This window comes from Pristiophorus japonicus, chromosome 12, assembly GCF_044704955.1.
Source record: "Pristiophorus japonicus isolate sPriJap1 chromosome 12, sPriJap1.hap1, whole genome shotgun sequence".
Classification (NCBI taxonomy): domain Eukaryota; kingdom Metazoa; phylum Chordata; class Chondrichthyes; family Pristiophoridae; genus Pristiophorus; species Pristiophorus japonicus.
In genome coordinates, this window is record NC_091988.1 from 189,182,080 (window position 1) to 189,203,990 (window position 21,911).

General features: G+C 43.4%; 1 protein-coding gene across 4 annotated transcripts in view; it reads left to right on the forward strand.

Annotated features, from left to right (window-relative positions):
• The first annotated feature begins 3,185 nt into the window (after window positions 1-3,185).
• The window catches only part of tp53inp2 (tumor protein p53 inducible nuclear protein 2), a 43,930-nt gene continuing 25,204 nt past the window's right edge, over window positions 3,186-21,911 (forward strand). For 2 of the 4 annotated variants that reach the window (XM_070896298.1, XM_070896301.1), the window contains exon 1: window positions 3,186-3,445. The gene's annotated coding sequence lies outside the window, so the exon portion shown is untranslated. Of the gene's footprint in view, window positions 3,446-8,432; window positions 8,631-21,911 lie in introns of those variants that run through there. The other 2 variants (XM_070896300.1, XM_070896299.1) reach the window with 2 other exon arrangements.

The window sequence follows — 21,911 nt, forward strand, 5'->3', positions numbered from 1 at the left end:
TCTTCGGAGACTTCAGAGATTGCAGTGTGGGGGCATGAAGCTAATGCGTGGCAGGAGATGTTCTGACTCCGATTGGGTAGGTAAGAGTGGAAGCAGGTAAGCTGGGCAACAGAGGAGAGGCATTGGCGGAGAATGATGTGATCATTCATGTCAAAGGCTGCAGAGAGGACGAGGAGGGATAATACATTAAATAATCACTAAAACAGATGAGCTGGTCAGTGTGCTTGGTGAACAAAGGGAAGTCCACCAGTACGTGGCCAGTAGGACAACAGAGGGATGGGAGTGCATAGTCGAAACAGCGAATAATATTCTGATTTGAAGTTTTCCTTTTGGTTTAATTATAATTTGGAGTTTACTGTTTGTGCCCTTTAAGGGGGCATTTTTGTTCATTTGATTTTGATTGATGACAATACCAACCTAATTGGCATTTCAAAGAGTTGAGCAAGGGGAAGCAGCAGAGCCAACTGAACAGATGCTCTCAATCTTGATGACAAAGAGGTCCATGATCTCATCCCACTTGTTGTTCGAAGTAAGGCTGGAGGTGGACATAGGGGAGCCAAGAAGCCAAAAGTTATCTTTGAAAATCAGGATCATCCTGGTTTTAGGGAATACAAGGCTGGAGGTGACTGCGGAAATAGGGTGGGACAAAGCCAGAGATGGATTTGAAGACATGAGCTTGAAATTTAATGCTTTGGGAAACAGGGTGTCAAATTAGGCCACCATGGTAGGGGTAGCTGGGCGAACAAGACTTAGAGAGGGCGAGAATATAGGAAGTTGAGGGGCCATGTTAAGAATACAAGAACATATGAAATAGGAGCAGGATTAGCCCACACGGCCCCTCGAGTTGCTCCACCATTCAATAAATTATGGCTGAATTTTACCTCAACTCCACTTTCCTACCGTAGCTCCATATCTCTTGATTCCCTTAATATCCAAAAATCTATCAATCTCTGTCTTGCATATACTGAACAACTGGGCATCCACAACCCTCTGGGGTAGAGAATTCCAAAGATTCACAACCCTCGGAGTGAAGAAATTTCTCATCTCATTCCTAAATGGCCGAACACTTATTCTAAGACTGTGACTCCCCAGCTAGGGGAAAGCAGAGAAGCAGGCACCATTGCGTAGAAGGAACTAAGTAGTCTTGGTGATGGATATGATGCAAGTTTTGAAGTTCATCTCTGAGTTGAACAGGATGGCAAGGTTTCAAGTGGTCCCGCTTAGCCTGAACAATTGGCCTCAAAGGTTGATGGAATCAGTGGCAAGGGAAAGACTCGTTCCAATGTTTAATTGGAGGAAGTGAAGATGGTGACTGTAGCAAAGGGAACAGCAGGGGAGGGAGACAGTGATTCTGAAAGGACATGGCCAATGATGAGGGAGCGGTCTAACAGGCCACAATCAGCATTGGTGCAGAGGGCCAGAATAGATGGATTTTGAGTGAATTAGTGAGGGAGGTGTGGAAGAGTTTCTCCCAAGATGAGGTGAAGATAGTGGGATGGGATTGCGGTGGGGGAGTGGGGAGGTCAGAGATGGCCTGGTTAGTGATTGTGACCTTGGGAGCAGAGAGGCAATGAGAGTTGATGAGGTTAAGGGTGCATCCATGGGAATGGGTGGGGAACTGTCCAAGGGTGAGATTGAGTGAGGAGAAGAGAGCACAGAGGAGAGGCAACAAGGGGAGTTAAGGTGTCATACAGCATTATGCTGCTTTAAAGCAACAAACTGCTCCATTCATTTCCAACACTTGGCTTTGCAATTGTGTCGTTGCTTTTGCCCATAAAAGTCTTGCTATTGGCAATGATATGACCTTGACATATGTTATCTTTGTGCAGCTTTGGCATAGACCTGGGAGTAAGTTACTTGCCTGCTGTGTTGGAGACTACATGGCACAGGAAGGGGAAAAAGAACATCAAAGTCCCTGGGTCTGCAATCTCCCCCTCTTGACAAATCAGAACCATTTCGAGCAGGACTTTCAATACCCCAGCAACGTGATTCTGCACAAGGCAAAGTGGGGCAAAAGGAGAGTGTAGTTCACCATTAAAGCAAGAACGATCTGCATTTCTATAGCACTTTTCACAACTACCAGAAGTCCCAAAGTACTTTACAGCCAATGGGAGTACTTTTTGAAGTGTAGTCACTGTTGTAATGTAGGAAATGTGGCAGCCAATTTGCACACAGCAATCTCCCACAAACAGCAATGTGATAATGACCAGATAATCTGTTTTTGTGATGTTGATTGAGTGATAAATATTTACCAGGACACCGGGGATAACTCCCCTGCTCTTCTTCGAAATAGTGCCATGGGATCTTTTGCGGCCACCTGAGAGAGCAGACGGGGCCTCGGTTTAACGTCTCATCCAAAAGACACCTGCGACAGTTTAGCTCTCCCTCAGCACTGCACTGGAGCGTCAGCCTAGATTTTTGTGCTCAAGTCTCTGGAGTGGTACTTGAACCCCCAACAAATAGAATTTTAAAAAGAGGGAACCCTCAGTTCACAATACACAAAAGCGACCGCTTGCAAACGCCATTAACCTGAAGAATTAGCTTGAATAAAAACACTGCAGCCTTTTGCAAAATAGCTGCATTCTTTTTTTAAAGTTACCCTCCCCCACGGCAGCCCATCGTACCCCACTCCACTAAGGGATGCAATGGCAAGCATCAATGTAGCAACCTCCCATTGACAAAATACAGGGGGGCTACATTCATGAATGTATGAACGGTTGCTTGCTGAGGCCACACCACAAGCTGAGAGCAAACTGCCCTTCACTCCCCAATAGCGCTAGGGGACACCCAGGACCTGTCACTAAGTGACGTGAGCTCTGCAGCCTAGCAACCTCCATTTAGGGAGGGAGTGAGGGGAAGAAACATTTTTTTTAAAGAGGAGGAGGGAAGGGAATAAACAATTTTTAAAGGGGGAGGGTAGGGGAAGAAACAATTTTTTTTTAAGCACCATTTGTTTTTAAACATTGAGATTTTTTTTTTGAAATGGCACCTTTTAAATGAAAAAGAATGACACTGTGCATTATTCTGAAACCTCCCTTCACACACACAAGAAATTGGCAACAGAAAGTCAGTCACGTGGGCAGGCGAAGCGGGCGCTGATTGGCGGGGAGGAGGGGATTGCGTCACAAAGAGGGACACCCCCTCCCCTCCGATCAGCTGTTCAATTACATTCCAAAATCTGATACACTCCGCGGGACCGGGCTGGGTGTAACAGAACAGATGACAGGGACAGCAGTAGTATCTGGGCAGCCTTTCTTCTAAGAAGAACAACAACATACATTTTTTTTTAAATATATAAGCAAGCTGTTACTTTTTTTTGTGTGTGTTCGATTCTCGACGCGTTCTACCTCACTTGAACTGTCCGTGTAGTTTTTTAAAAACATTTATTTTTTTGTTTCGTTTATAAACAGACTGCAAATACTTGACACAAACACAGAGAAGGCAGGTAAGCCCGGGCAACCTTGTACATAGAATTACCTCCCCCCGCCCCCAGCATTGTGACATCTTTGCTTGTGTATGGGTCAGCTTTTCTTTTCATTTATAACGCTTGGGCCACTTGAGGATGCAGTTGCTGTGAGGTATTTAATGATGTGTGTTGTTGGAGATTATTCTGAATTTTCCTTTCTATCTTTTCCTCTTTTTAAAAAAAAAGAGTTTGGGCAAGTATTTTTTCACCTTCTCCTGGAAAAATATTTTTAAAAGATTTCCTGGTAATATCTATCGCCTGTCTCTCCTCCTTGCTACATTTATAATTGTCATTGCTGTGACACCTCCACCCCCGATCAAATAAGAGAGCTGTTTCGGTTATATAAACCTCCTTGTTTTCCCAGTAACTTGCACGATATCGATCTGAAATGTACATTTCAACATTGATGTACGTCAGTGAATATGTATGTGTTTCTTTAGATGGTGTATAAATATCTGTTTTTCCCCAGCGGGTTGCCAACTCGGAAGCGGATTAACTGTTCTAGTCATTTTATGCCTGTATTGACATGAAATAAGGAAATCTGCTAATTGCAATCGTCTCGCATACAGAGCGCCCCCCCGAACTGTAATTTTGTTAATGACTTTCAAGCTCTCTTTCTATTGTTAAAACAGCTGATTTTGCCGGTGTGGGATAGTTGAGATTAGTCAATAAGGTGACGTGAAGGTTATTAACATAAAACACAGCCGCACAATGACGTGATCATTCTTAAAGGGGCCATCTCAGTTCCTCTGGCTCATAAACTGCTTTGCCTTTATTTGCATCTGAACGCCAGGTTTTCCAGTGCCTATTGAAATAGAAATGGGGGCTCTTTAAAAGCACAACGATCGAATGTCCTTAATACATATAGCTCTCTAACTGTATAGGAATTAAGATTCTGACAGTGGAGTACTTTCTGCTTTTGAATAGGAAAATGCAGAGTAGGTTTGCTATAATTTCACTGATCAGTACCATAAGTGTTCTCAATTTATGCATCTCGAGGAGAATTTGAAGACATTTTGCTCGATTTTGTGTGTGTGTGTATATGTGTATATTGTAGCCAGAGAATCATCTGCAAAAGCTTCTTTTCCCACCCCTGCATCGTTACCTCTAGTTTCCCCCAAGGATCTATCCTTGGCCCCCTCCTATTTCTCATCTACATGTTGGCCCATTGGCGACATCATCCGAAAACACAGCGTCAGTTTCCACATGTACGCTGATGACATCCAGCTCTACCTCACTACCATTTCTTTCGACCCCTCCGTAGTCTCTAAATTGTCAGACTGCTTGTCTGACATCCAGTTCTGGATGAGCAGAAAATTTCTCCAATTGAATATTGGGAAGACCAAAGCCATTGTTTTCGATCCTTGCCACAAATTCCATTCTGTAGACACTGACTCCATCCCTCTCCCCAACTTTTGTCTGAGGCTGAACCTTTGTGCCATATTTGACCCTGTTCACAACCTTTGTGCTGTATTTGACCCTGAAATGAATTTTTGACCACATATTTGTTACCTTTAGACTTGACTATTCCAACACACTGCTGGCTGGCCTCCCACATTCTATCTTATGTAAACTAGAGGTGATCCAAAACTCGGCTGCCTGTGTCCTAACTCGCACTAAGTACTGCTCACCCATCGCCCTTGTGCTTGCTGACCTATATTGGCTCCCAGTTAAGCAATGCCTCGATTTCAAAATTCTCATCCTTATTTTCAAATCCCTCCATGGCCTTGCCCCTCCCTATCTCTGTAATCTCCTCCAGCCTCACAACAGTGTCTGTGCTCCTCTAATTCTGCCCTCTTGAGCATCCTTGATTATAATTGCTTTAGACTTAGAGCAGGGGGCATATAATCGCTCAACCATTGGTGGCCATGTTTTCTGTTGCCTAGGCCCCAAGCTCCAGAATTCCCTGCCTAAACCTCTCTGCCTCGCTACCGCTCTTTCCTCCTTCAAACACTCCTTTAAAACCTACTACTTTAACCAAGCTTTTGGTCACCTGCTGTAATTTCTCCTTATGCAACTCAGTGTCATTTTTTATTTCTCCTGTGAAGCACCTTTGGACATTTCACTACATTCAAGGCGCTATATAAATACAAGTTGGGGTGTGTGTGTGTATACTGAAAATAATGAAGTTTACAATTTGTGGCAGCTTTCAACCCCAATGTCACAACACCCAGTGGAAAATAAAATTTGCTGCTTTTTAAAAGCAGCAAATTATTATTTGATCGTTGATTGATTTATTAAAAATTATATAGTTGATTTATTAAAAATGTAACTATCTGAGCCAGACAGGCATTCCTGGGTTAGAGGGGTGGTGGCAAAACTGGACAGGGTTCTCAATTTATACTCATGGTCACTGTCTAGGCTTTGTGTACATATAATGCCCACTAGGGAAAGCTACCAGAGGATGCCAGGCAGAGGTGCAACCACATAATGGAGGGAGCATCAGGGGCAATTCTGGGATTTCAAGTGCAGAAATGAACTCTTGCTTCTGCCTTCATGTCCCTTCCCTCCTTCCCAGTAGTTGTGTCGACTGTGTTGGGTCCCTATGAAACTCTACCCACAGTAAAGAATTTGCCTTTGTGATGGGGAGGGGGGAAATTGGCATTGGGTGTGGGGGGTAGAAGTGGAATAGTGGCCTTGACTGTATTTGCACAACCACTGTCTATGGTGATAGTGAGTCAAATTCTGCCTTTTATTTATATGGGATTCTAGGATTTTTACCATTGCTTTAACAATTGCATACTGCAATTATGTATATTTAGAACTGGGCCCATAGTTTTATGGTGACCAAATCTCATTCTATTTATTATATTGGATTCTGGATTTATCAGATATTTAGTGGTGCCTTGGGAGGAGAGGAAGGTCATAGTTCATGATACTATCCATTTTCCCATTATTTAAATACAAACCAATCTGTGGCACAGCCCATTTGTAAAAAAGTAGGTATAGATTGCCATTGTTATCCCCCCTGATTACCAAAGGTTCCCATGCACTCAGTTAAACTTTCAACATTTATAGGTGTATTCAGTTGCCAGTGTCGACCAGTGGACTCCTTTGCAAGATGGCGTTCTGGGTTAACGAATGAAGTGTGCGATGCCATAAGCAACATTAGTTGCTTAGTTGTGCTGCACCATATACTTTCTGCAATGGCTGCTCTGATGGTGGCCATTAGACATTGTGGCACTGGGTTTTATGCCCTAGTGTCTGCAGTATTTTCAATGCGAAAGGGCACATTGTGGTTCAGAGTGGGAGGCAGCACACTAGTTTGCTGTATCCTCCCTTACATACTCAACAAGTTGTCCATGACTTATCGGGTCCATCCTGTTCAAGTTTAAAAAAAAAAAACAGCAGTTCTTGTATCATAGAATCATAGAAATTTACGGCACAGAAGGAGGCCATTCAGCCCATCGCATCCCCGCTGGCCGACAAAGAACTACCCAGCCTAATCCCACTTTCCAGCTCTTGGTCCGTAGCCCTGTAGGTTATGGTATTTCCAGAGCAAATGCAAGTCCTTTTTAAAATGTGGTGAGGGTTTCTGCCTCTACCACCCTTTTCAGGCAGTGAGTTCCAGACCCCCACCACCCTCTGGGTGAAAATAAATTCTCAACTCTCCTCTAAACCTTCTACCAATTACTTTAAATCTATGCCCCCTCTGATAAGAGAAATAGGTCCTTCCTATCCAGTCTATCTAGGCCCATCATAATTTTATACACCTCAATAAGATCTCTCATCAGCCTCTTCTGTTCCAGAGAAAACAACCCCAGCCTATCCAATCTTTCCTCATAACTAAAATTCTCCACTCCAGGCACCATCCTTGTAAATCTCCTCTGCACCCTCTCCAGTGCAATCGCATCTTTCCTGTAATGCGGTGACCAGAACTGCATGCAGTACTCTAGCTGTGGCCTGACTAGTGTTTTATATAGTTCAAGCATAAACTCCCTGCTCTTGTATTCTATGCCTCAGCTAATAAAGGCAAGTATTCCGTATGCTCCTTTAACCACCTTACTGACCTGTCCTGCTACCTTCTTCCCTGAACCTGCCGAGTGGGTGGCAAGTATTCCACCTTCAAGATGCCTCTCCCTAATAACCCAGCCAATTTATAAAAAGAAAAAGAAAAAAACATTATTTTATTTAGTTGCAGGCTGAAGCTGGCAAAGCTGCATTTAGTTGCTCTGAGAAAGCAGTGATGGACTTTTTTCTTGAACTGTAGTAATTGTTTGTACAGCTGAGTGGCTTCAGAGGGCACAATCTGGACTAGATTCCTGTGTAGGGGTAGCAGGTTCCTTTCGCTGAAAGAAAGATTTGCATTTATATAGCACCTTTCATGACCACTGGATGTCCCAAAGCACTTTATAGCCAATGAAGTGCTTTTTGAGTGTAATGACTGTTGTAAAGTGAGAAACGCAGCAGCCAATTTGCGCACAGCAAGCTCCCACAAACAGCAATGTGATAATGACCAGATAATCTGTTTTTTTAGTGGTATTGATTGAGGGATAAATATTGACCAGGAAGGCGCGGATAACTCCCCTGCTCCTCTTCTAGTGCCGTGGGATCTTTTACATCCACCTGAGAGAGCACACAGGGACCTTGATCTGTTTATGGCCTTTAATATCCAAATGATGCAACTTCCTGCAAGCAAGACAGTGATTCAGAACCGCATGTAACATGGTTTAGATCTTTCATCATCTAATATTTTTATATTACACACACACACATACTACCATGGCAGTGCTCAAAATATGTCCGAGGTTATACTCTGTTTTATAATGTGTTACACCATGAAATGTACAATGTATTATAGTTAAAGTCTGCTGGCATTGTTCACTGACAGAAATTGAACACAAAGTTTCTCTATGCTTGTACCTGTGTCTCTACTGGTCTCCTACTCCTAATTCTTTTGTTCTCATCCTCACTTATTTAACCTCCGACAGTACTGCACTGATTTGTCAGCCTAGGTTTTTGTATTTCAGTCTCTGTTGTGGGATTTGGACCCACAGCCTTCTGATTCCAAGGCAAGAGTTCTACCCACTGAGCCATGGCGGACCCGAGTGAACTAGTTGGATTGTTGTAACAATCCCGCTGCTTTTGTGATATCAGCCCATGATGGGATTTTACCGAATGAGTTACTAAACCAGTACTATAACCACAACACTACCATAGACAGGTATGGGATGCAACAGGCAGTACTCTGCATTGTAGCACTCTATATTTTTATTGGGCAGGTTGACCACTCCTTCTGGTGTAGAAAGTGTTTTACAGAGCTGGTAGTATTAACATCACAGTTGCAATACTTTTTTAATGATGGGTTATTTGTGGCACTAATGCTTGACCTGCTTTACATATTGTATGTGAATAAAATGGGTGTGGGTAGAGAACTACTGAATGCAATGCTTGATCTGTTTATGGCCTTTACTATCCAAATGATGCAACTTCCTGCAAGCAAGACAGTGATTCAGAACAGCATGTAACATGGTTTAGATCTTTCATCATCTAATATTTTTATATTACACACACATACTAGAGTACCTACCATGGCAGTGCTCAAAATATGTTGGAGGTTATGCTCTGTTTTATAATGTTGAGTGTTACACCATGAAAGGTACAATGTAGTATTATAGTTAAAGTCTGCTGGCATTGCTCGCTGTCAGAAATTGAACACAAAGTTTCTCTGTGCTTGTACCTGTGCCTCTACTGGTCTCCAGTCATCTTGGTTAATCCTTGCCACTGGACCAAGACCTAGCTCTGTCAAGCCCGTGTGGTGGCTGGTATGCAACGGCCACCACACGCATCTTCCACTGTTCAAGATGTAGTTCGGGATCTGAAATATTAGGTCCTTCATTGAAACACCTGTGAACTCATCCCTTTTTGGCGTGGAAGCAAGTAATCCTCATTTAGAGGGATTGCCTATGATGACAGGTCTCCTACTCCTAACTCTTTGTTTTGTTCTCGTCTTCACTTATTTAACCACATTCTTCCTTTCTCTCATGCTCCATCTCTTTGCTCTCTTTGTCGCTTGTGTGCACTCTCGTTCTCTCAGATGAACTCTCTCATGTACACTAGTATATTTTTCTCTCTCTCTCTCTCTCTCTCTCTCTATCTCTCTATCTCTCGTGCATTCTCTCATTCTCTCTTTACCCGCAACTCCACACTTTATGCCCTGCTTAGGTGTCTCCTACACTGTTTCCTTCCTCCTTCTCGGGCCACTGTATGCTCCTCAAACCTCGACTCGTGTATTTTGTACTCCTTTTCATCATGGAAAATATATTCTATTTTCAAAAGTTCTTTTGATTACAACCCGTTGATTGACGTATTTTAGTTTTATGGTATGTTGTAGTAGTGGCTGAACATTGCTGAGTGTCACATTTTGTCAATGACTCTGGAGACAGATTCCAAGGAATCACAATGACAACGTGCACAGCATTGCGTCCCTGCTGTGTTGGTATTTGGATTTTGGTTGTGCCGCTAGAGCTTTGGGAGTTGACCTATTTGGGTGGGGTGGAGAGAATGTTTTTAAATGCAGATGCTGAGGAATCTATTTGACATCAAAGGTGTCTCAGAATGCAGGCTTGATGCCGATACTTCCAGAAGTTATTAAGCCGATACTTCCAGAAGTTATTAAGCCGAAAAATGTTGCAGGGACTTTCCTAAGTCTTCAGCTGTGCTCTGCCTTCAGGTGCCTAGGCCCGAAGCTAAGGAATTCCTCTCCACATCGACCTCTCTCTCTCTTATTGTAAGGCACTCCTTGAAACCTACCTATTTGATCAAGCTTTTGCTCACCTGGCCTAATATCTATTGATGTGGCTCAGTGTCAAAGTTTTGTTTGATAACGTCCTGTGAAGTGCCTTGGGGATGTTTTACGATGTTAAAGGCACTATACAAATGCAAAGTTGTTATTGAGTGCAGTACAAAGGAAAACACATATGCTCAACAACTCTGCTTGTATAAAGTCTAAAATGTTTGCATGTTTATCAATAAATGCCGTTAAAAGACATCCCGGCAGTTTGTCAGCAGGTTTCAACTCCAGAAGTGTCTGCACCAAGTGAGAATTGCCAAAGTTTAGCTCATTTGAGTTTCCATGGTTTGCGGAAACATATATGTACAAAGAGCCATATTTTGATCAAGTTTGGGGGGGAAAACATCTGTTCGCCATCTTTTGCTATCGTCTCACTGCAGTGCCCATACTTGTCGACAACGTTTGTCGACATATACGTAGGGTTAAAGTTTCTTGCCTGCAAGGCCAAGATCAACAAACTTATCTTTTTTTAAAAATTTACATATGCAAATAATTCATGATTCACAGCCTAGTTATTCAGATTTGTAAAAGAAAAACATTTTATGGGGAAGAATTAAACTTTTGCCCCATAACACATCAGTAATGAAAACACATTTTATCACCCCACCCCGTGTAATTAAAGATTCATATGGAGGTGAATATTGATGGGTTTATTTATTTTTGACTGATGTTATACTGCTCTACTGGTTTAAGTGCAGATAGCAAGACCTATAGAATCATAGAATGGTTCCAACACAGGAGGTCGTCATTTGGCCCGTCGAGCCTGTACAACAGCCTTTCAGCCAATCCCACTCCCCCGCCCTTTCCCCGTAGCCCTGCAAATTCTTTTTCCTTCAAGTACTTATCCAATTCCCTGTTGAAAGCCACGATTGAGTCTGCCTCCACCACCCTTTCAGGCAGCGCATTCGGGCACCACTCGCTGCGTAAAAAAAGTTTTTCCTTATGTCGCTTTTAGTTCTTCCAATCACCTTAAATCTGTGTCCTCTGGTTCTCGACCCTTCTGCCAATGGGAACAGTTTCTCTATCTACTCTGTCTAGACCCCTCATGATTTTGAACACCTCTATCAAATCTCCTCTTAACCTTCTCTGCTTTAAGGAGAACAACCCCAGTTTCTCGTCTATCCACGTAACTGAAGTCCCTCATCCTTGGAACCATTTTCGTAAATCTTTTCTGCACCCTCTCTAAGAACATAAAAACATAAGAAATAGGAGCAGAAGAAGGCCATATGGCTCCTCAAGCCTACTCCGCCATTTAATGCGATCATGGCTGATCCGATCATGGACTCGGGTCCACTTCCCTGCCTGCTCCCCATAACCCCTTATTCCCTTATTGTTTAGGAAACTGTCGATTTCTGTCTTAAATTTATTCAATGTCCCAGCTTCCACAGCTCTCTGAGGCAGCAAATTCCACAGTACACACTGTATGCAAATGTGTACACATGTATCTCCAAGACAGCAAATCTGACATTTTTACCTTCCTGAGGTGCTGTTCTTTGCCACTCCTGTTTCTTTTTCTGCCAAATCGGGAATTCCCACCCGCGGAGGTGGGGCACAAGGACTGCTGGCAAAATGAAGCAACAATGCCGGTGCTGGAGCTAAACTGATGGAGGCAAGGAGTGTGCCAGTCACTTTCCCACTGGATCCCCTCCATGTTAATGTTGGCACTCTTCTTTCTCCTCACATCATCAGCCGTGGCTCAGTGGGTAGCACCCTCACCTGAGACAGAAGGTTGTGGGTTCAAGTCCCACTCCAGGAACTTGAGCACAAAAATCTAGGCTGACACTCCAGTGCAGTGCTGAGGGAGCACTGCACTTTCGGATGAGATGTTAAACCGAAGTCCCTGTCTGCTTTATCGGGTGGACGTAAAAGATCCCATGGCACAGTTTCGCAGAAGAGCAGGGGAGTTATCCCCGGTGTCCTGGCCAATATTTATCCCTCAATCAACATAACAAAAAACAGATTATCTGGTCATTATCACATTGCTGTTTGTGGGAGCTTGCTGTGCGCAAATTGGCTGCCGCGTTTCCCACATTACAACAGTAACTACACTCCAAAAGTACTTCATTGGCTGTAAAGTGCTTTGAGACATCCGGTGGTTGTGAAAGGCGCTATATAAATGCAAGACTTTCTTTTTCTCCTCGCCCCATAGCATCAGTCCCAGCATTTCCCTTTCCCTTCCCTTTTTTATTTTTTCTCATTCCTCTCCCTGACCATCCACCTTTCCCCTTTCACCTTCCATCAATTCCACCCTTTGCTCATTTCCATCCGCTCTTCCTTTTTTTTCCCCCCTACTGCCACCTATTCTTTCCTGTGCCCCTTCCCTTCCCCTACCTGAGTCAGACTGCTAATGTACTGGACCAGCTCCAGTACACAGGTGGCAATTTGTGCTCGAGTGCATTGGCCACAGGCTGGGTGGAGGGGAGGGGGGAGAATGGGACAGAGGGAGGCCTTGCTGCAGTGAATTGTGTCGGCATGCTCTTAATGGTTGGGCATGTATGCATTGGAGATCCTGCCTGTAACAACTACTTGTATTTATATAGCGTCTTTAAAGTAGTAAAATGTCCTAAGGCACATCACCGGAACGTTATGATACAAAAATCGGCTGTGTGGTTGATAATGAAGAAGAAAGCTGTAGACTGCAGGAAGATATCAATGAACTGGTCAGGTGGGTAGAACAGTGGCAAATGGAATTCAATCCAGAGACGTGTGAGGTAATTCATTTGGGGAGGGAATACACATCAAATGGTAGGACACTGAGAAGTGTTGAGGAACAGAGGGACCTTGGAGTGCATGTCCACAGATCCCTGAAGGTAGCAGGCCAGGTAAGAAGCCATATGGAATGCTTGCCTTTATTAGACTGGGATTAGGTTGGATAGCTCTTTGTCGGCTGGTCTTGGACACGATGGGCAGAAATGGACTTCTATGCTGTAAATTTCTAGGATTTTATGATCAGACAAAAATTTGTCTTCCTGATTTGCTGCTCTTTGCCTCTCCTGTTTTATTTTTGCATAGTCGGGAAATCCTGCCCGTAGGGTGGGGCACAAGGTGTGCTCCCAAAATGAAGCAACAATTCCAGAGTTAGAGCTGGGACTGGGATTGACGGCAGCCACAGAACTGAGGGAGGAAAAAGTGTCTGTGTGGGCAAAACAGAAGAATTATCTTTTGAGTTCAGTAGTTGAATTCAAGTTCTGGCACTTGATCAAATGTAGGACTCTAATGCAAGGCTTATGTTTCGTACATCGTGATTCAACATTGACCCTGTGGGGAATGTGGGGTTAAAGTTGGTCAGAATTTGCTAATCCATAGCCTTTAATAGCCAAAGAAATTTCTCAAAGGATAATTGACCCATCATGTATTTAATATTTGTCTGATATGCCAAATTCCTTATGCTTTTTCCATTTTAATTATAAATAATCGTATCTGTTGTTTTTAGCCCGAAAAAGCTTGCAGCATGGATCATATCTGCTTATTAGTAGAGTGAGCAGTGTAGCACAAAATGACATTTAATCCAGTAAGCAGATCATGTAACTAAGGTAATTGTTAATTCTCAGGGTCCCTGCAAGCGAGGAAAAGGGATCTCTGAAAGGAAAGATTACTAAAAAGGGGCAACTTCAAGGTTGATTGTGGAGTATTGGTGGGTGGGTGGGGGAGTGGAGGAGGTGGGGTGGTTAGGGTAGGGATGGATGGTGGAGAATGGGGGCAGTTGGGGTGGGGGAAGCTGGGGGTGGCGGGGAAAGGAATCATTTATAAGAACTGGTGGGGGGTTATGGGGGGGGGGGTGAGGTAATGGGACAGGGGAAGATATGAGGATGGGGGCTGGGGCTGGAGGTGGCGGGGAAAGAAATAATTTATAAGAACTAGCAGGGGTGGCTGGGTGCTGGGTGAGGGGGAGAGGAATCATTTATAAGAACTGATGTGAAACCAATGAAAGAGAAGTGTCCTATAGTGCCCTCAATGTTTTACCTTTTTAATTTAAAGGTAAAACATTGAGGGTTCTTTCGGACGAAAGAAACTAGAAAGGACCACATTAGCTAGCATGGTACTGTATTGGCTGAGATTTCAGATGAGGCTATTTTAGAAACCGATCTTGATTTTTCTTTTTTACATTGAGCTAATGCGACAGTGATAGTGAGGGACTCTGCCAAGATTGTCAACCAGGAAGCAGTGATTAGGTAACTTTGGGCTTTAAAAGGCTGAAGATTGTAGAAGGAACATGGACCTGAGAGATATACAGAATCCATAGTTTTGAAGCTCTGGGAAAGAATGAGTTAAATTAGGAAATAAGCTAGTTTCTGAAGACTCCAGACTTGTGACACTAGACAAATGTTCTGAGCATGTGTTTTTTTTTAAATGCACTAAATTCCTAACTAGATTACCTAGATATCTAGAGATGAATTAGATTAACCTTGGGTCTATAGCTTGAGTTCAAAAAAGACTTTCATTTATACAGCACCTTTCACGACCACCGGACATCTCAAAGCGCTTTACAGCCATTGAAGTACTTTTGGAGTGTAGTCACTGTTTGTAATGTAGGAAACGTGGCAGCCAATTTGCGCACAGCAAGCTCCCACAAACAGCAACGTGATAATGACTAGATGATGATCTGTTTTAGTGATGTTGGTTGAGGGATAAATATTGGCCAGGATACCGGGGATAACTCCTGCTCTTCTTCGAAATAGTGCCGTGGGATCTTTTACATCCATCTGAGAGAACAGACAGGGACCTCGATAAGACGGCACCTCCGACAGTGCAGCACTCCCTCAGTACTGCACTGGAGTGTCAGCCTAGATTTTTGTGCTGCAATCCCTGGAGTGGGACAAGGAGATCAAGAAGGTTCTAGGCTTGGTGCTTGGTCAGTGCTGAGTTAGCCAGTCACAGCCAGTGCAGCAGTAAAGGGGCATTACAATTGGCTTCAGTAACCTGAGTTAGGGAAAGAAACAAAAATAAATGGCCAGGATTCCCGTTGTTATCCAGTGTTAGCTGCTGGAATGTCCGTGCGTGGATACCGTGAGGAGGAGTAGGTTGGACTTTGCTATGAAGCCCTCCACACTTGACTGTTCCATGGACATGCTCCATGTTCCATAGTGTTTCCAATCATGACGCTGACTGTAACTAATTCGATTTTAACAGGTTCCATCAGTCTGAAAATCCAGGCCACTTTTCCGAGGCTTGCATGTGAGGAATGGCCACTTGGGCGAGCATTGGTGGCCTTGTGTCCCAGTAAGAGTCGGTCGGCACCTTGGGAGAGAAGAAAGTTGGACTGAAAAGAAATAGCAAAGGCAGTCAGCCTTTCTACAGTGGTCTGATTAAAATGCCTATTCATTCTAGATTGTATGTCCTAGCAGTCCATTGTAAATGGAAACCTGCACCTTTTAAGCCAGAAGTTTCTGACCATGTAGTGTCTCCGTCTCTATGTATGAACTCTAAGTGCAATGCCATTCAAAAGCAGCAGGTAGAAGACCTTCAGTGAGCACAATAGAAGCTAACATATAAAAGAGAAGTTATGTTTTTCTTTGTGCTTTTTTTTCTCTCCCCTGTTTACAAAAATGTCGGTTTTAGAAATATTGCAGTTTGCAAGGCTCACAATTCCGAGTTTCTTTGCACTGCTTTTCGGGTCGTGACTGTGACTTTGACCTTGGTGTTTGTCCCAGTCACCATGGCACTGTCGCACAAAGTGTTGTACTAATTGTACTGCATTCAACCACTCCCTTTCTCCTGGAAAGAATTAGCTTTGTTAATCAGATTTAATAGCATGTGAAACTCTTTATGTTGAAACAAAGTACCAATTATAATGGGATTTTTCGTTTGAGTCTTGAACAAGTCTGTGCTAAAACAAAATTCCTTTGTACAAAATATAGTAAATAGTCTCTCTGTGTCTTTTTTTAATTTCATTCCTACGTGGAACCTCCAGATGCTAATTTAACTCATTTATATATTCTTTTAAAATTATAAATTGGTGAGACCACACCTGAAGTATTGTGTACAGTTTTGGTCTCCTTACCTAAGGAAGGATATACTTGCCATAAAAGGAGTGCAACGAAGGTTCACCAGACTGATTCCTGGGATGGGGGGATTGTCCTAAGAGGAGGGATTGAGTAGACCAGGCCTATATTCTCGAGCTTAGAAGAATGAGAGGTGATCTCATTGAAACATACAAAATTCTTACAGGGCTTGACAGGGTAGATGCAGGGAGGATGTTTCCCCTGGCTGGGGAGTCTGGAACCAGGGGTCACAGTCTCAGAATAAGGGGTTGGCCATTTAGGACTGAGATGAGGAGAAATGCCTTCACTCAGAAGGTGGTGAATCTTTGGTATTGTCTACCCCAAAGAGCTGTGGAGGCTCAGTCGTTGCGTATATTCAAAACCGAGATCGATAGATTTTTGAATATTAAGGAAATCCAGGGATAAGTGGATAATGCGGGAAAGTGGAGTTGAGGTCGAAGATCAGCCATGATACTGAATCTTCTTGCAGGCTCCAGAAGCTGAATGGCCTACTCCTGCTCCTATTTCTTGTCTTCTTAAATAAAGCTTTTTAAAATTCTTTGATGAACATGAACTGCTAATGAGCTTCCAGACCTGTCCTGAGCAAAATAGACTGGAGTGTATTGGAACTTCGATATGATGTGGCTGGAAGTGGGGTTGTGCATTTGATTCCCCACTGGCCGTGATTGCTGGCGGAGGAAGAGTAGAAGCTGGTTGTTTCCTCTATAGAAAGGACTGAGTTGCCCTGGCAGTGTGTACTGCCTTGTGGCTGGTTAGAGTGGCATCAGAGGGACTGTAGCATAGTGGTTATGTTATTGAATTAGTAATCTGGAGACGTGAGTTCAAATCCCACCACAGCAGCTGGGGAATTTAAATTCAGTTAATTAAATAAATCTGGAATAAATAAAGCTAGCATCAATAATGGTGGCCATGAAATGACTGGATTGTTGTTTATAAAAAAAATTAAAAAAACAAACATTCACTAATGTTTTTTTTAAGGAAGGAAATCTGTCTTTACTCGGTTTGGTCAATATGTGACTCCAGACCCATGGCAATGTGGTTGACTCTTAAACTGCCCTCTGAAACAACCTAGCAAGCCATTCAGTTGTCAAGAAGGCAGCTCACCACCACCTTCTCGAGGACAATTAGGGATGGGCAATAAATGCTTCCAAATTGGGTCCCAGCCAGCAATGCCCATATCCCAGGAACAAATTTTCATTTTTTTTAATCAGAGACCCTTTCTGCATTACAAGAGTGCAGTGAATTATTAATCAGTCTGCTAATCTGCTATTAGATTTAAAAACTCCCAGTTCCAAGGCAGCAAACATGGGAACCTGGTCCCATATGTTTGCACTGAGTCACTCCCAGCCTGCCCATCCAAGGATACAAAGGAAGGCAATGTGTATAGTAGTTGCTCGATTCGGAGAGGCAAGGTGCTTACATGCCCTCCGGTTGGCTAGGGCGTGATGCTTGGCTTGGAGCAACTTGAAAAAGAAGCTGAGGAAATGTGTTTTTGATAGATAAATAACTTGTCAAGAAAGAGTGGAGAGAAACAGAGTTAACGTTTCAGGTCAATGACCTGTCGTCAGAACTGTTCATGCAAATGATGTATTCATGTGATTGAGAAGGTTTTCCCAGTACAAGAAGTTCTTAGCCACAAAGCTAAGGAAGACAGCAAAAATTAGGCTTGCATGAATAGAGATGGAGGAGAGACGGCAGGCAAAAATGACTGTCCACAGAAACAGGCCATTCGGCCCAACAGGCCTATGACAGTGTTTATGTTCCATGAGCTGCCTCTAACCCTAACATCATATCCTTCTATTCCTTTCTCCCACATGTTCTTATCTAGCTTCCCTTTAAATCCTTCAATGCTGTCTACCTCAACTACTCCATGTGGTGGCCTGTTCTGTACTCTAGCCATTCTCTGGGTAAAGAAGTTGCTCCTGAATTCCTTATTGGATTTATTAGTGACCATCTTTGTATTTATGACATCTAGTTTTGAACTCTCCCCACCCCACGAGTGGAAACACCCAGTTTGGATAGATGAGCAATCAATGGGCAAAGGTGCCAACATATGTGGGGGAGACTGGGAAATGGTTTCTGATTTCCTGACCCTTGACTAAAATTTTATTCAGATTGCCAGTCCATGATGCTGACTCTGGAAAAATGGACCAATATTCTGCCTGCCGAGCATTGTCCGAATCGTCCTCTTGATGCACCCTTGCTCACCAGTGTGTTTCCCACAGCAGTCATTCTGACTGTGATGACCAGTTCTGTTTTGGGTTTTCAAATCCACTTGAAAGTGGATTAAGACAGCCTAAACCCACGGCTACAAAAGCAAAATATTGTGGATGCTGGAAATCTCAGCGGGTCAGGCAGCATCGAAGGGTCGTCGACCCGAAACATTAACTCTGCTTTCTCTCCACAGATACTGAGATTGCCAGCATTTTCTGTTTTTAAACTCATGGCTTCTAGTTTTCAGAGAGCTGATACTAAAAACCATCATGTTTCTTTTTGGCCAGCTGGAAATTTCTAAGTGCTTGCCCCCTTTAAGTTGCAGAAGGTCTATAAATGTCAGTGTTAGCCATGACTCTGGGTAGCACACTCACCACTGAGTCCGAAGCTTGTGGGTTCAAGTTCCATTCCAGAGACTTGAGCATAAAAATCTAGGCTGACACTCCCAGTGCAGTGCTGAGGGAGTGCTGCACTGTCGGAGGTGCCGTCTTTCGGATGAGACGTTAAACCGAGGCCCTGCCTTCCCCCTCGGATGGACGTAAAAGATCCCATGGCACTATTTCAAAGAAGAGCAGGGGAGTTATCCCCGGTGTCCTGGACAATATATAGCCCTCAATCAACATCATAACATAAACGATTATCACACTACTGTTTGTGGGATTTTGCTGTGCGCAAGTTGGCTGCTGTGTTTCTCACATTACAACAGTGACTACACTCCAAAAGTACTTCATTGGCTGTAAAGCGCTTTGAGACGTCCAGTGGTCATGATAGGCGCTATATGAATCCAAAATCTTTTCTTTCTTCTTCTTAAATCTTGAATCAGCACACCATTTTCCCCCTCCCCACCAATGGGTGAGCTTCCAATTAGAAACATTTCCCATCCCTAGAGATGGCCTGAATTTATTAAGTTCTCTTAGAGTCTGCAGACTAGTTGGGCAGGTACAAATTGTGTGCTACCTATATTTACTACATTACAATGGTGACTACACTTCAAAAATTATTCCATTGGCTGTAAAGCGCTTTGGGATGTCCTGATTCGAAATGCTAGACTGATGTTATCTGAGCCTTTCTATCAGATTCCAGTCTGTGATTCACTACCAACTATATAAAGCATCAGGACACCTCTTAGATTGCACCTTGTAACTTGCTCTCTTGTATCATTATTCATAGAATTACATAGTACATACGGCACAGAAACAGACCATTCGGCCCAACCAGTCCATTCTGGCATTTAGGCTCCACTCGAGCCTCCTCCCATCTTTCCTCATCTAACTCTATCAACATAACCCTCTATTCCCTTCTCCCTGATATATGCTTATCCAGCCTCCCCTTAACTGCATTTATACTATTCGCTTCAACATTCCACATTCTCACCACTCTCTGGGTAAAGAAGTTTCTTCTGATTCCCTATTGGATTTCTTAGTCACTATCTTATAATCTCTAGTTATGTACTTCCCCACAAGTGGAAACATTCTCTATCAAAACCTTTCAGAATTTTAAAGACCTCAATTAGGTCATCCCTCGGCTTTCATTTTTCAAGCGAAAAGAGACCCAAAGAGATTCATGGTATTGCATCCTGGTTCCAGTTATGACAATACTTTGGTGTGATGATACCATCTCACAACTATAGTACTATAAAAACAATTCTAGGCAGAAGAATATAACGTAACTTGGGAATCGGGCAACATCATAAACCACAAGCCCGTTTGTTCTGGTGGTTGTTTTTGTATCATCACACTTTCTCTTCCCTTGGAGAATAGGATGAAGTAATGGAAGGATTCGCAGGCTGATTAACAATCAGACACACTGCAATGATATAAGAGCAGTGGTATTTGAGCAAAAACAAATCACTTGCCCTATTTATGGTTGGGCATTTGAAGTCATGTAGACGATAGGAATTTGCTGTTCTTTTATAGTTTATTTCCATTCAGCAATTGGATCCTTGTAGTTCTACTGATGTTTGCAATATGAGCTGAATTACTGTCATGTTTATTGTCCTACTAGTTGTTGTCGTCTTTTGTACGATAGTAGCAAAGTAAATCAAATGTAAATATCCAAGTCATATATCCAGGCCAAAGCTTCCGGTGTAACAGCGTGGATATCTTGCAGGCTGCCTGCAAATTCCCTCTGAGGGCAGAGCTCGATGATGTGATCCAGGGTCTGATTAGGAGCTCCACAGTCACATGATGGGGAGGCTTTAATCTTCCAGCTGTGGAGAAGGTGGCAGCATCGATCATAACCAGTTCTGAGGCTGTTGATATGTATGTAACCCTAAGCAACCTGTATCATACCGCCACCAGAGGGCATACCTGTTGGAGATCCAAGGGATCCCAGCATCCCTTGGGAGCACTGTATATAAGCAGGCCTCCCATGCTGTACCAACATTGTGGAGTTTGAATAAAGGAGTTAAGGTCGCACTTACTCACGTCTACAGTACTCAGTTACATTACTTTATTATGAACATAACATGTTTGCGAGGAAAGTTTGATCCTTCAGGTTATACTGTGGGGTCCTCTATAAGGAATCCATTCCGTATATCACAGTTCTTGCAAGCATTCCCTACTATTGAATCTCCTGTGCTCATAGTTAGTTAACTGTGTCTGTGGTAACACCAAAGTAGTGGATGGACCTGGATAACTCACAACGCTGTGCCTCCAGTGAAGGGAGGACTGAATAGCAGATGGTATTTTTTTTTTAATTCATTCTCTGAACGTGGGCGTCACTGACACGGCTAGCATTTATTGCCCCGAGTTTGATGCAACTGAGTGGCTTGTGAGGCCACTTCAGGGAGCAGTTAAAACTCATGCCTATTGGTGTGCAGTGGAGTCATATGTAGGCCAGACCGGGTAAGGATGGCAGGTTTCCTTTCCTAACGGAAGTTAGTGAATTATTTGGGTTTTGAATGACAATCCGACCACTTCATGGTCATTTTTTTTTACTGGTACCAGCTTTTCATTTCCAGATTTTTAAATCTGCAACTGGAGTTGAGGTCCCACTCCAGGGACTTGAGCACAAACATCTAGGCTGACACTCCAGTGCAGTGCTGAGGGAGTGCTACACTGTCGGAGGTGCCATATTTCGGATTAGGCATTAAGCCGAGGCCCCGTCTGCCCCCTCGGGTGGATGTAAACGATCCCGTGGCACTATTTCGAAGTAGAGCTGGAGAGTTTTCCCCGGTATCCTGGCCAATATTTATCCCTCGACCAACATAACAAAAACAGATTATCTGGTCGTTATCACATTGCCGTTTGTGGGAGCTTGCTGTGCACAAATTGGCTGCTGCGTTTCCCATATTACTATAGTGACTACACTTCACAAGTACTTCATTGTCTGTGAAGCGCTTTGCGACGTCCAGTGGTCGTGAAAGGCGCTATATAAATCCAAGTCTTTGTTTGTTTCTTTCATAAGCTCAAACTGCCATGGTGAGATTTGAGCT